The following is a 13689-nucleotide window of genomic DNA, read 5'->3' on the forward strand; positions in this document are numbered from 1 at the left end:
CCTGGATTTATATTAATGTGAAGTTACAGCATCTGGATGTAGCACTGTTGCTTTGAGCTTTTGTCCACAAGGAGAGAAGTTGACATTGTTCCCTGCTGAGGTTTCATGGGATTTCAGTTGTTTACTCTACTACCTACGTACTTCTTCAATGCTTCCTCAACGGATTTTCCTGTATTTCCTCCCATGATTTTCTTTTTTTATGTTAGGACATCAGCATCACAAGAAAAACAGTATTTTTATGTTCATGTTGTTGGAATTGGAAAAGAGGTACTATAGACTATTGTCATGCATAAAGCTATGTTCACACCACCTTTGGCATTGCAGGTTCAAGAGACCATTTTCAATAAAACTTCCATGTAAACGTGGTTAACATGTGTTTTGGGTTTCTATGTCAGGAAAAGGTGGTGGAGGACCCAAACGCAGGAGACCGGGCTTTGGTGACAGAAACTTAAAACATTTAATAAATGAACTGAACCATTACAAGAACCCATAGAGACCTAAAACAGGGACAGAACAGAGCAGATGACCTGACAAGGAAGAACTGAAAACAAAACATTTAAATAGACTGAGGGTAGTTAACTGATATTAAGACAGCTGTGGATCATGACAAACCTGAAACTGATTCGAGGGACAATTCTAAACACAACATGACCAAAACCCACAACATAACTTACCAAAACCAAAGTCTACAATCCTCACAGTACCCCTCCTCAAAGGGGCAGATCCCAGATGCCCAAAAACAAAACATTTGCCAGGAGAGGACATGGAGAAGCAAAACAAAAGGAAGTCCAGAAAACATTCAGGGTTCCTGTAACCAGGCGAATGTGGATCAGAACCCCTCCTCAAGAACATGCATGAAGAGGAGCGGCCCCGGTGACCCTCCTCTGGAACAGCAAATACAGCCAAAGGAGATGAGCAGAGACCATCCTCTGGGACAGGGAATATGAACAGAAACAGGAGGGATGCCACCGACGATCCCCCTCACATTCTGTGTTCAAAAGTCCTGTGTTTATGCTTAGCTACGTATATTTTAAGACCATTTTTGGGCTCATCGCAGAAAACGCATGGCCATTGAAAGTGCTTTGGCCAATCAGGGACTCGGATTTGGAAGTGGCGTTCTGTCTAATTCACTGAATTGCCAACTGTTTGAAAATTAATCATAAAGCAGAAATGAATAATTGTGGTTTTTATGTTAGGACATCAGCATCACAAGAAAAACAGTATTTTTATGTTCATGTTGTTGGCGGAATTATATGACACCAAATATTTCATGTATCAGAATAGAGCTTCAAAAGTAAAAGATAGAAGTATAATTCACAAGATTTGCACCAGTTGGACATTTCACACTAAGTCTTTTCAAGCAGACACGAACAAGAAGAAGAAGCCCCTCCCTGCTTGTCCATTGTGAACACCATAGGCCAAATGCGAGTTCAAGAATGCTTATCACATGCCAGGTATGAAAGTAGTGTATATATATATATTTTATAAGGACAATTTACAGCAATCTAATGCTTACTTAAACCTGAAGCCTTAAACCTGCAGTGGAAGATAACACTTAATTAACACTCACTCTTTGATCTACTGTAAATCTTTGACTGCTTACATGATTAACAAGAATTAACTGACTCCAGCGTGGAAAAAAATTGGCTTTTCACATCAACTCTGCCTCAAAATACAACGCAATACTATGAAATAATAAAAAAGTTGCATAGTTGCTTTTATTGCTTTAGATTTAGCTGGACATACGTTTGTGTCAATGTTGGAAGAGTAACAGTAGTTGAAAGAATTGCAGCTACAGCTTCGGTGTAAAAGGGTTCAAACTTTACTTGAAAGCCAAAAAAGTAAAACATACAAAAAGTGGCTTCATAGTGTCTCTCCTTACCCCTCCATCACCTTTATGTTTTCCTTTTCTTCCATATTTCCGGGTGACTTTTACGTTTCAGCTGGTCTTCTTCACAGACAGCTCAGCTCTGGAGTGGTAGACCTCACGGTCAGAGTTGGGTGTTAGGTAGGGCTGGCTGTGGTGAGAAACTTTTCTGAAGCTTCATCCTCCACTTTCTTTTAACAGAGGAGCCTCCAGAAAGTGAAAAGAACACCAACCGTGTTAACTTCATGATTAAGACCATTGAAATACCAAACCTCCTAATACATAGATTTATACCTGATGAGTCACACTAATCAAACATTGTTTGAAAGTGCAGTAAAGTTTTTGTTTGGCAGTCTGGATGCTCAGTTCCTGCTTGGCAGACTCCAAAACATTTCTATTCATTAGGCTAAAAAATAAATGTGCTGAGATCAGCAGCACCGCCGCTCTTTTATTTCTGCACAGTCTTTTTTGTCCTGCTAGACTTCAATATTAATCAGGTAATGAGAGAGAACAACACCTATAAAACCAATGTCCAAGTTCTCCATCCAGTGGAAAATGTCTGTTCTTTCCAATCAGTGTTTCAGCTCCACAGCCTCTTACTTCATACTTCACACAAGCACACACAGACCAGATTAGCGAAGAAGTCATTCTCTGGATCAACCTGACTCAGAAAGGCTGGGTTGACTCATTCTGCTGGATGTCATCAAACTAACAGAGCGGGGGTCATGTGGGGTCGCACACAAAGCGACTGGATGCTAAGCTGAATCTTCAGCTTGATTATCTTGGTAGGGACTCCACTGATGGAAGTCAGAGATGCTCTCAGTGAGAAGAATCTACATCTCATTTAAAAAAAACTATCATAATCAAGAGCAGAACTTTTTATCCAACAGTTTTTGTCTGCACATAGATGGTTTTGGCTGCAACTAAAACACCTTTTACAAAAAATGGCTATTTTCCACACTTGCGCCATTCTATAGTGCCACAGGGGTGTGACCTGATGAGCTCCCATTCGGTGGGATACAATCCTGATAAATCAGCAAAAGGTACCCAACAAAAATGTCTTGGGTTTCTAAGTGAGACGCACCTTTGATGGTCAGGAGGTTGGACTTGGGCAGAAATCCTTCAACCCTGCTATATGGGGAACAAGCACAGGGCTGAAATGCAAAAATGCCAGCAAAACACACAAAAAAGATACTTATCTCTCAGGAATTTATTTAGAAACTTAGTAAATGTGTACAGAAAAATGTTCAGGATAGCACCTCAGTCTCTTGATGCAATTTCCTCCTCAATGCTTGTCCAAAGTGTGTTCATAAAGTAGATGCCCCCGCCGTGTGTGGGAGGGACCACAGTCGAAGGTTTTTAGACTAATCGCTACAAAAGAATTAAGAGATGACCAAGGCGGACGCAGCGTTGCGCAGATTGCCTGCAGTGCTGTATGCTGGTTAGTTTCCTGTGGGAAAAAGAACGGGTTCAAGGCGCCAACTACACTGAAAAAAAAAATCTGTTCGATTTACTTAATTCAATAGTGGACATTGGTTGCACACAGATGTTTAGCTTTCACAGCAACTTAAACGCTCGAGTTAAATCAACACAAGTTAATTTCATTCAACAAAACTGATTACTTTGTGTTAAAAATATGTGATTGAGACATGTTACCATAATGTAATTTGAGCTCTTGGATCAGTTTAATTTGTCACAATTTCATCACTTTATTTCAACACTATTCACACTATTTACTCCAAAACTATTTGCTTACTTAAATACAACTTATTTTTTATATTTAAATTTTGAATGATATTCTATTGTCAAATACAAATTTTTTTTCTAAGATAACTGCCTGTAAGAACTACTAATATTTCAAAACAAAGGTCCCACCAGTAAAAAAAATACTTATTAAAATAAATCATTTATAGAACTGCAAATACCTTTCTGTTAAACTACTGGAATTGTTAACATTACTCATTTTTACTCAAATAAATAATAAAAATTAACACTTGCATGTCAAAGCTTTTATTCAAAAGCCACAACACAAAAATACTGTCAAAAATACAGCGAGTGTCCAAAATTTTAAGACTGGTATTGTGACATCTTGATTCAAAACAGCCTTAGAAGTATTACAACTTTTTTTTTAAACTATAGGCTTTTTGAGCAGGTTTTGAGCAAAAGTGAGGTTGAGGGTACACATCAGTCCAAAGCATGGCGACATCCAAAACCACATCATCCAGGTCCTGCAGCACATTGATGCCTCCAAGATGATTCCAATGTCTTCTGCCTCTGTACTTGAAGTTTGTTCCTCAGGACGTAAACCACCACGCCGGTGTCTTCAATGGCGTCGTTAACGGGCTCTTCATCCACTCCATATGCCAAAACAAACACAGTGACACCATGGACACGATGTTAGTGAAGAAGAAATTTTAACTTTACAACATTTAACAAATACATAATATTTCCCAGAGTTGATGGTTAAAAATACAAATAAGCCCACATTTTATTTAGTAATTGGAAACAAAATGAAGGACTGTAAAAAAAAGATTTCTATAGGTCAACCACTTGAAAAAAAATCTTAAATAAACTACAAAGAAAGAGAAAATCAAGCTATGATTCACGTGCAAATATATACATACCACATATTCCTGGACCAGGTTTTCTGGATCTTCGACCATGTTAACACATGCTCCTTTAATAATGTCTTCTCGTCCAGCCTCTGCATCACTACACTGGAGAAGAAAACGTTTTTATTTTTCAACTCTAGTCGTACAACACAATTAGTATCACAATGTAAATCATTAAATCAATGAATATTTTGGTGCACAATTTTCAAATCTATGAATCAAATTAGTTTTGCCGCTTACAATCTAAAAATTCTATGACACGATCAAAAATTCAAAATACCACTGCCAACATTAGTTATTATAAATGACAAATATTTTCCAAGTACTTACTTCCACGTCCAGCTGTACATACATCAAGTGTAGTGGGTCCACTGTGAATCACCATGGGAATCAGTCTGTCAGGGGATAAACATAATATTAAATACACAGTATTTTAATTAGTAAATAGAAATAGTTAGGCACATTTTCTATACATGTCCAAAATGTCCGTTTATGTTTCTCAAAAAATGAAAATAAATGTTTTTAAGAAACAAATATTTTATCAGTGCTGAACTCGAATAATAAAGTTTTTCCTGTTTTTTGCACAATTCTGAGATCAACATAAACTTTCTGTGAGGGAGGGTCATTGTTTAAAATGAGGAATTAATGTCTTTGATTCTTCAACCAAAAACACGTCATGTTTGTTAAACTTGAGCCTAAGAGTCCACCCATATTGTTAAAAGTATCCCTCTTACAACTCCTCAAGCAGATTTTCTCTCAACATGCAGAAAATGTCTTCGCATGACGAGCAACAGCTCACTTGCATGCGTGTGGTGTGGTATTTTTTGTGTGCAGAGTGTTTCTTCCAAGTGCAGATGCATTCTTTTTAATAAGTGTCCATGCATTACAAAAAACAACTAGTGTGCAGATGACAAAACAATCGCTTTTTCATTGGCTTTTACTAAGTGGGTCGTGTGAGTGCACTAGCTAACTAGCTAGCTAGCTAGCTAGCAGTAACAGGTTTTGTTGTGGTTAGTCAGAGAATTAAGTTGTTTAAAAAAGGCAGAATTATTTATCAACGCTATTGGTAATATTGTAAATATCTTACGCAACATATTTAAACTTACCTTTTCACTTTGAAGGTCTTTATTAGGGCCACTGAAAAGACGCCATGCCAGCCGATGTTCCCTCCACTGAGATTTCTTCTACTGAACTTTGGACCGTTACTCGGCATTTTGAATTTTTTAATCAATTTCCTTTTCCTGTTTTGAAGGAACTTAATTACATCAAATTTACTTTTTTAATTAAATCACTTTCAGTCTACATGATAGAAACAAGCATATTAAACAAGTTATTCAATCACATAGTTTTAACTTGTTTAAATGACATTAACAGAGAAAATATGAATAAATTGTGTTGCATTTACTACTTTAATTCGAGTAAATTCAAAGACTCTAGAAATCCTTTTTTTCAGTGTAAGCCAGCGCAGCCAGAAAATAGGTACTGTGCTGGCTGCAAGACGCCTTGATGACTACAAAATAATGCATCGTGGGAAAGAGTGATAGTTCATCGACATGATGCTGATCAGGAATAAGTGGCGCTAAATGAAGGACATCTGTGTATTTTGTAACTCGTTTTTAAAACAGGTGAATCGCTGATGAAAAAACATACAAGATGTAAAAAAATCTGTGATTATTGTTGCCTTTAAAAGTTAACTTAATTTTAATTTTATGTATTTATTTGGGACACATGAAATTCATCCAGGTGCTATTTTTCATCTGTTGTCCCCTGACAAATGTTAAGAATAATATATAAAACATAATAGCACAGATCAAACTAAGAGGAAGAGGGAAAATAAAAATGTAACTATATGTGAAGGACAACCCTCAAATTCCTCTTCTCGTACAAGTCTCGCCATTCGCCTTCATCTCATGCGCCTTTCCCCGCCCCCGCCTGGTCTTGCCGATGATGCATGCCTTAAATACAGTCAAGACATGGATGACGTTGAGGGATCGGGTTGATTTAAAAGCATCAGTACACACAGATGTTACTCTTCTCGAGTTTGATGGAAGCCACAACGAGAGATTTATTCGGACACAACGTTCTTCAACATGTCTTAACATGCCTCTTTCCATGGCCCAACAGTGCTGTCAATACTATAAAATAAAATATAGAAACTTAAATTAACGATTTCTACAAAGAATTCTCACAGATAATAATAAAGAAAACACAACTAAAGTGCACAGAATGCAAAATAGACACATAATTAGCCGTGAGTTGCACAAATAGACTTTTCACGTAGCTTTAACACAAACTCAAATGGATTAAAATGATAAAATAATTAAATCCATACCTCATTGGCCCCATTAACTCAAGAGGAAAAACTTAGGAAAACTTCTTCATTTTTGTAGAACTTACTTCAAAGGCATAACACTTGTAGACTTCTCTTTTTCTGGACCATGTGAGGCTAATTCACGTGGGGTAACTTGTATAACATCCCCATAGCAAAGGAACAAAAAACAAGTTCCCCCCTTCTAAACAGTTTTTAGCTGATCAACTCCATTGTTTATTTACTGTAAAATATCACTGATTCATCTCAAATGATTAAATATAATTTTTCTATTATTACCTCAAAATATTTTTAACCGTCTACTGCAGGAGCTTTCAGCGGTACTTCTGTTTCCTGGTGACCCAATGTTACAAATTCCTGTCCTGTACCAGTCTGAGGGAGGACAAATGTAATGTAGAATAAAATTCAAGGACTTTTTTTTATTGTTGTCTCAATGCAAATAATAAAAATATCATTAAGCTAGACCACCATGCCACGCCCGGTGCCTAAAAAGCACCGCAGGACCTCTAATTGTGTCTGTGCATTAAGGTTGAAACTGGCGGCAAGAATCACGTAGAGTGTGATAGTAGCTTAGAAAGAGTTTTGGAAAAGTACCAAAGATGGCAAGAAGGAAGCAACAGCAACCCATTGACACAGGAGCCTGCCATTTAAGATGCTTGTCACCCAATAAACACAAAAACGAAGGGATGATACGGTGGGAATCACAGCTAAAGTCAGTAACATATGCTAAATGCAGCAATTACAACCAATCTGAACATAGACAGAACCAAAATGATATAATGAGAAAAGTTTAGAAAAGTAGCTGCAAAACCCAACTCTCAGAATGAATTCCCACTGCAGGTCTTTGGACCACCAGCAGGCTGGTTGGTGAGTAACCGTATTAATGATCCAGCCTGTGAGATCTTTTTTTTATTTTTTTCAATTTTTTTTTTTTTTTAACGGAGTCTCAGCGCTGCTCATAAACAACAACAGAGCTTTTTAAGTCATTACCTCACTCACTCCTTCTTTCGGAGCCACATGCTGATGGAAACGACAAACACGTGCTTCACACAGTGAAAGGAAATCACTGTCAGGGTGGTTCAATAAAACCAATGACTTTGTCTGAAATCACTGTAATCTTGTTAAAAGCAGATGTCTGCTACCGCTGGTTTCATGGCCCCGCCATGTTTTCACCAACTCTGGCTCCGTTTCAGCCCGTCAGAGCTTTAAATGTACAATTAAAGGTGAGCGTATAGCAAAACTGGTGGAAAACGAAATGTAGTTTTTCAGCTTACCTTGTCATTTTTTATGCTTGTTTCTTGAATCGAGTATTCAGGACAACAAACCGCTTTTTAAGTTACAGCTAGAATTGCAGGATCCTCAAAGCTCAAACTTTCAGGAGTTGGTTAGTTTCTTGAAGCATAAGCATGAGTTGAATGAGAAAAGCGTTTAAGATAGTCAGACAAACTATACATGTTGCAAAAGTCAAATTTTTCTGAAGATTCTCTGCAAAAAAAAACATTTAAAATAACTTTACATGGTAAGAACAAATAATGATTTTTAATAGATGTTAACCAAAATATATGATAAAATATACATTTTCTGTAAGATTAATATATTTATTTTATTGTCTTATTACTAGGGTTGTGTAACTTTTCCTCTTACATGATTTGATATTAAGTCGACAAATCAATACATGAAAGATTCAACAAACTTTGTGGCGATACAATACCATCAAATTATATATAAAAGTGGCAAAGGAAAAATAAAATAATAGTATTTTTTAAAACTAAGGGTTGCTAACATACCATTGATTCAATTCATTTTAGTTAAGTTTATACATTTCTGGCTGACGTGAACTTAGAAAGTAAACTGTAATAGTTTTAATATACATTACTCTACTTAACAGCAAGTAGGAAAAAAGATGACGGTTCACTAAAGTAAACCTAAAGTATAATGAGAGAAAATGTCGTTTTTGTGTTGAGTTGTTTAGGAATTCATGTTGCTTCACTTGAATGTTCCTGTTTGGCACAGGAAGTCTTTTATTTTGAAAGAAAGTCATATGAGCTTCTGACAAAAGGAAAAAACGACTTTACACTTTGAGAAAATTCCAGTTTATCTTAATATATATGTATATATTTGTGCCCAAAAATAAATATAATTCATATTTGATATAAAAAATGAAAATGTACTGATGCAAAGTGGAATCAAATTTTCCTAAAAGTGTAAAGAAACCAAAAACAATGGCTTTGTTCATTACCGAAAAGGGCTCTTTTACTGGAGAAGGTTGCAGACTCCTGGTCTAGATATGTATTATTAGTTTCAGGCTATAAATGAAATAGGCCTTTTGCGGAAAAAAAAAATGTTTTTCTTATTGACACATTTTATTTTAATCAACAAAAAAAGGATGTGTATAGAAAATCACCGCTTCAAAAAAAATAAAAAATAAAAAAATAAATAAAAAACTATAATTTTGGGTCTTTTAAACTGTTTTCTTCTTTGTAGTTTAAAAAGTTTGTCATATTAATTCATTCAGGTATTGGTTGAAAGGCTGTGGAGAGAAAAGGTTAACAAATGTTTAGTGCAATCAACATCCAGAATACCTGTGACCCTAAAAATTGAGGGAAAAATCCCAGGTAGATAACCACAAATGAGAGGAACTGAGGATATATCAACCAGTCCTGACCTCCTGACCTCCATGAGACGTACCGAGATGCTTTATAAAAGCAGGCCTCCCCAATGACACACTGATCTACCAATAACATACAATCAAACTCAAAAATACTTCAAAGGGAATTGAACAACTTTAAAACCACAGAAAATACAGCTAATATCCAGTGATCCACCCACTCTAGGAATAGTCTGCAAAATTAAATCAATATTTCAAATGGAATTGCACCAATTTTCTCAAAAGTGTGCACCCATTTAATATATTTTTAACCCTAGAACACTACATCCACAATATAAAATATCCAACAAAGAGTATTCTTCATAAAAAATAGATCAAGATATGACAACACCTCATAAATTAGAGTAGTCTTCTTTTATTTCAAACTGTGCTTTATACAACAAAGTGGGAAAATCATTGGAAGATACTAAGAACATGCTTGAAAATGACTAAAAAAGTAGAAATGTGAGAAGAAAAAAATTCCTAAAAAAATAAATAATGATACTGGACACTTGATCTTTGGTCCACTCATTCCTGGGACATGTGAGGCTTTACCCAGGGACCCATGACACTCAAAAAATGCAACAAATTTAAAATAAACACTTTCGCTCGGGTGAAAATCACCCGGCAATAGTGCTCTAGGGTTAAATATAATTAAATGGGGAAAAAATACGAATTTGATTGATTTAATAAATCAAAAGAACTAACTCTTTGTGTTATGTGGTTGGGTTTGTGTCACTGGAGTTTTGGAACAACACAGTTGTTTTGGTTTTGCAACACTTGAGGTCACATTTTTTGCAACTTCTGGTTCCTTCATTTTGTTTACACAGGCGCAGATTTAAAGTGCCAAAAAATCTATCGGATGCAGGAAATATCTGCTTTTGTGAGCAAAATCTACAAGTGTTCGTTTGATTTCGTTTACTGGATACTGAGATCAAAAACACTGATGTGATGACAAGAGCTTCAGAGGGAAAAGGATAACACGGAAACCAGAGGAGGGAATGAGAACATGACAGAGAGACAGAGCTCAAGTCTGACCAAATAAGTTTTGATAAAACAACACAGTAAAAATTTACTGTAAAAAATGTTATCTTGCTAATTGAATATACTAACTGAATACTACAGACTAAATTGAAACATTTTAAGTTTACAATATATAGATAGTATATACAAGTAAATTTAAAGTATACTGCCTCAGTTTTAGTATAGACTTAAGTTGAATAAACTTCTTTTTGCTAAAGGTAAGTAAAAAAATGTCAATTATTTAACCAAACAGTTTCAGAATATTTGCATACACATATTTTTAAAAAACATAGAAAACTTGCTATTTTTTTTTCTGGGCTGAACTGATACTCAAACAGTTAAGATTTGAAGCATTTACAGTATTTGTAGATATTCCGACTAATAATATAAATTAAAAACAATAGAATTCTACATAATATATTGACTGGATTGCAGCAATGGGATACTTCACAGCCATAGAAATAATAATGATAATAATCACAATATTATTTCAATATATTTTCACAAGAATATGCACATTTTTTTTTTTTTACTTTTTATTTTGAGTTTTCACCACAACTGATTCATAACGAGACAGAACAAAGCAAAACAAAACACACATCAATTAAATATAGGCGTTGTACATATAAAATACATCATCGATTCTTCAGAAACAAAGAAGAGGGAGAAAAAGAAAAAAAATACTTACAGTCACAAAATATGAGTAAATCAGGCTAGGAGTTCATTTGTTTAGATATTGTTTTAATTCAACCTTGAGTACTTACATTTAGCTATATCTTTATAAATATGTACGTTTGATTATATATAAAGATATTAAACAATCTGTAATTTAAATAGTATTTTACATTTTTTATTTCTCATTAAATATGTCTGTTTTCCTTTAAAGGGAAGCAGTCATTTTTTCCATCACGTATACTTGTTTTACTTTATTTGTACATTTTTTAATCGTTTTTACATATTTATTCTGTCAACTACTGCTACCAATTTTTATCTTCCATAAAAACAACATAATTGTCTGTTTATTCATGTTTGACAAAATGAAATCAAACTCCATCTGTTCATAATTCCTTTAAAATTGTAAAAAAAAAAAAAAAAGCTTAAATTTTAAATGACTGTAATCAGTTACCCGAGTAAAGAGCTCTCCCACTGTGATTTTTCTGTGTTTATTCTCAGAAAAAGAAATTTAAGGCTGACTGCAGAAGTAAAACTCTGGTGTGCATCTCCTCCGTCGCTGTTATGTTCCTCTGGTTCCCGCTCCTCCATAATCTCCCTGAGTCCAAGAATGTTCTAATTACAGCCATTTTAAAGGAGCGGGTGACATCTTTTGATGTAATATTACCCTCAAATCCAATTAGCCCAACACTTGTCAGTCCCACTCAGCGCTGATGGTTTCATTCCGCTCTAACTTTACCCAAAACACTATCAGCTGCTTTCAAAAAACCAAATTCTCAAAAAGAGGAGACAATAGGGCTGTGGGGGATTGGGTTCTGGAGAGGTAATGATCCATATTTGAGAAGTTGATGAGAAAGTAAGTAAATTACTTTTAAATAGGTTGGAAGAAAAAGGTGATGGAAATTCATGGCAAACACTTGACAGCAGAAAAGGGACAAATATGTTCACAAAACTTCAAATTAAATTCCTATTAACTGATGGATTCACTTCTGAATGGTGCGATGGGGAAAATAAGAATCAAAACAAGAGCTGGATGAGGAAAAAGGTCAGTTTACCCCCACCCACACACACTCTGAATGGTAGAGGTTTGATCCCCTCCTCTGGCAGGCCACCCTCTGAACAAGTGCACGTTGACATGCAATCCCAGCAGTTTAAGTGAGGCAAGGGCTCCATCTAGTGGCATATAGGAACATTATCTAATTAAAGTTTTTTACTTTCTTCCATTCAATCAATACTATAATATAATATATATAATTTAATGTAATGCAATATAATATAATTATAAATCAAACTAAAACTGAATGAAAAATTATTTTTTTTGTATGACATTATCTGCACTAAGAATAAAACAGTCTGAAAGAGACTAAGAGTAAACAGACAACAGATAAAAATCAGTTTTGTTCTTCTTTTGTCTGGTCTGTTCTAAGCTTTTCTGAACATATTCTGTGTACAACACTATAATAAATTAATTCATTTCTTTTAAGGCAGTACAACAGATTCTTTTGACAGCTATTGTGTGCATTGAAATGCTGAAAAAATGCAAATTTTGGCCACGGAATACTAAATTGTGGTCATAAATTGCCAATTTGCATGCACAAATTTGCGTGCTTGGTTGTGCATACAACCTGCTATATTTATGCACACAAGATGTGAACTTGCATGCAAAAAACACTAATTTGTGCACACAAAATGTTAATTTGAACACACAAAACGCTAATTTGTGCATGCAAAATATTAATTTGCATGCAAAAAATGCTCATTTGTGTACAAGAATTGCTAAAAAGAAGAAATTTGCATTCACAAAATCCTAATTTGAACACAGAAAATGTTTATTTGTGCATACAAAATGAAAATTTGTACACAAAAAATGCTAAATTGTGCACACAAAATACTAATCTGCACACACAATTTAGCACTTTGTGCACACAAAATACTAATTTGAGTCCACAAAATGCTCAGAAAAAGCCATTTTGTGGCTCAAATGAGCAAATTGTGATCACAAATTGCCAATTTGTGCTCAAAAATGGTAATCTGAACACACAAATTGCCAATTTGCACACATAAAATGCTCATTTGAGCCCACAAAATGTTCTGAAAATGTTAAATTGTTGGCCATGAAATACTAAAATGCGATCACAAATTGCTAAATTGCATAAACAAATTAGTAATTTATGCTTACAAAAAGCTAAATTGTGGCCACAAATAGATAATTTAAATAATATTTAACACGAAATTGTGTTGGGAAAAACTGCCTTATAGACTGAAGCAACCCCTCATTATGACACTGCTGCCACTGCTGTGGCAAACATCCCATGACATATTTAGATCCTGATCTTCTTTCTAAATCCAGAGTCCTCTGGAAGATAATAGAGTAATTGATTGAACATTGTCTCTTTGAGGGACAAGCCCTGTTTCCTTTACTTTAATGACATTTACCAAGTGTTTACATCAGCACCAATGTTCCCTCTAAGCTGCGCACGTGCGCAATTGCGCACTGCTCCCACGCCCGTTGCGCACAGCAAATCTATTCTGCGCACAA

The 13689-nt window shown here is 35.2% G+C and overlaps 1 long non-coding RNA gene across 1 annotated transcript; it reads right to left on the minus strand.

Moving 5' to 3' along the window:
* Positions 1-3854: 3854 nt before the first annotated feature.
* Positions 3855-5733, minus strand: LOC112158137. Its single transcript, XR_002921265.2, has 4 exons — positions 5586-5733; positions 4810-4874; positions 4492-4584; positions 3855-4221 (listed from the first exon to the last, which is right to left on the minus strand). It is a non-coding gene; the product is annotated as an uncharacterized LOC112158137 (long non-coding RNA).
* Positions 5734-13689: the final 7956 nt, after the last annotated feature.

This window comes from Oryzias melastigma, linkage group LG24 (genome assembly GCF_002922805.2).
Source record: "Oryzias melastigma strain HK-1 linkage group LG24, ASM292280v2, whole genome shotgun sequence".
In the NCBI taxonomy this organism is placed as follows: domain Eukaryota; kingdom Metazoa; phylum Chordata; class Actinopteri; order Beloniformes; family Adrianichthyidae; genus Oryzias; species Oryzias melastigma.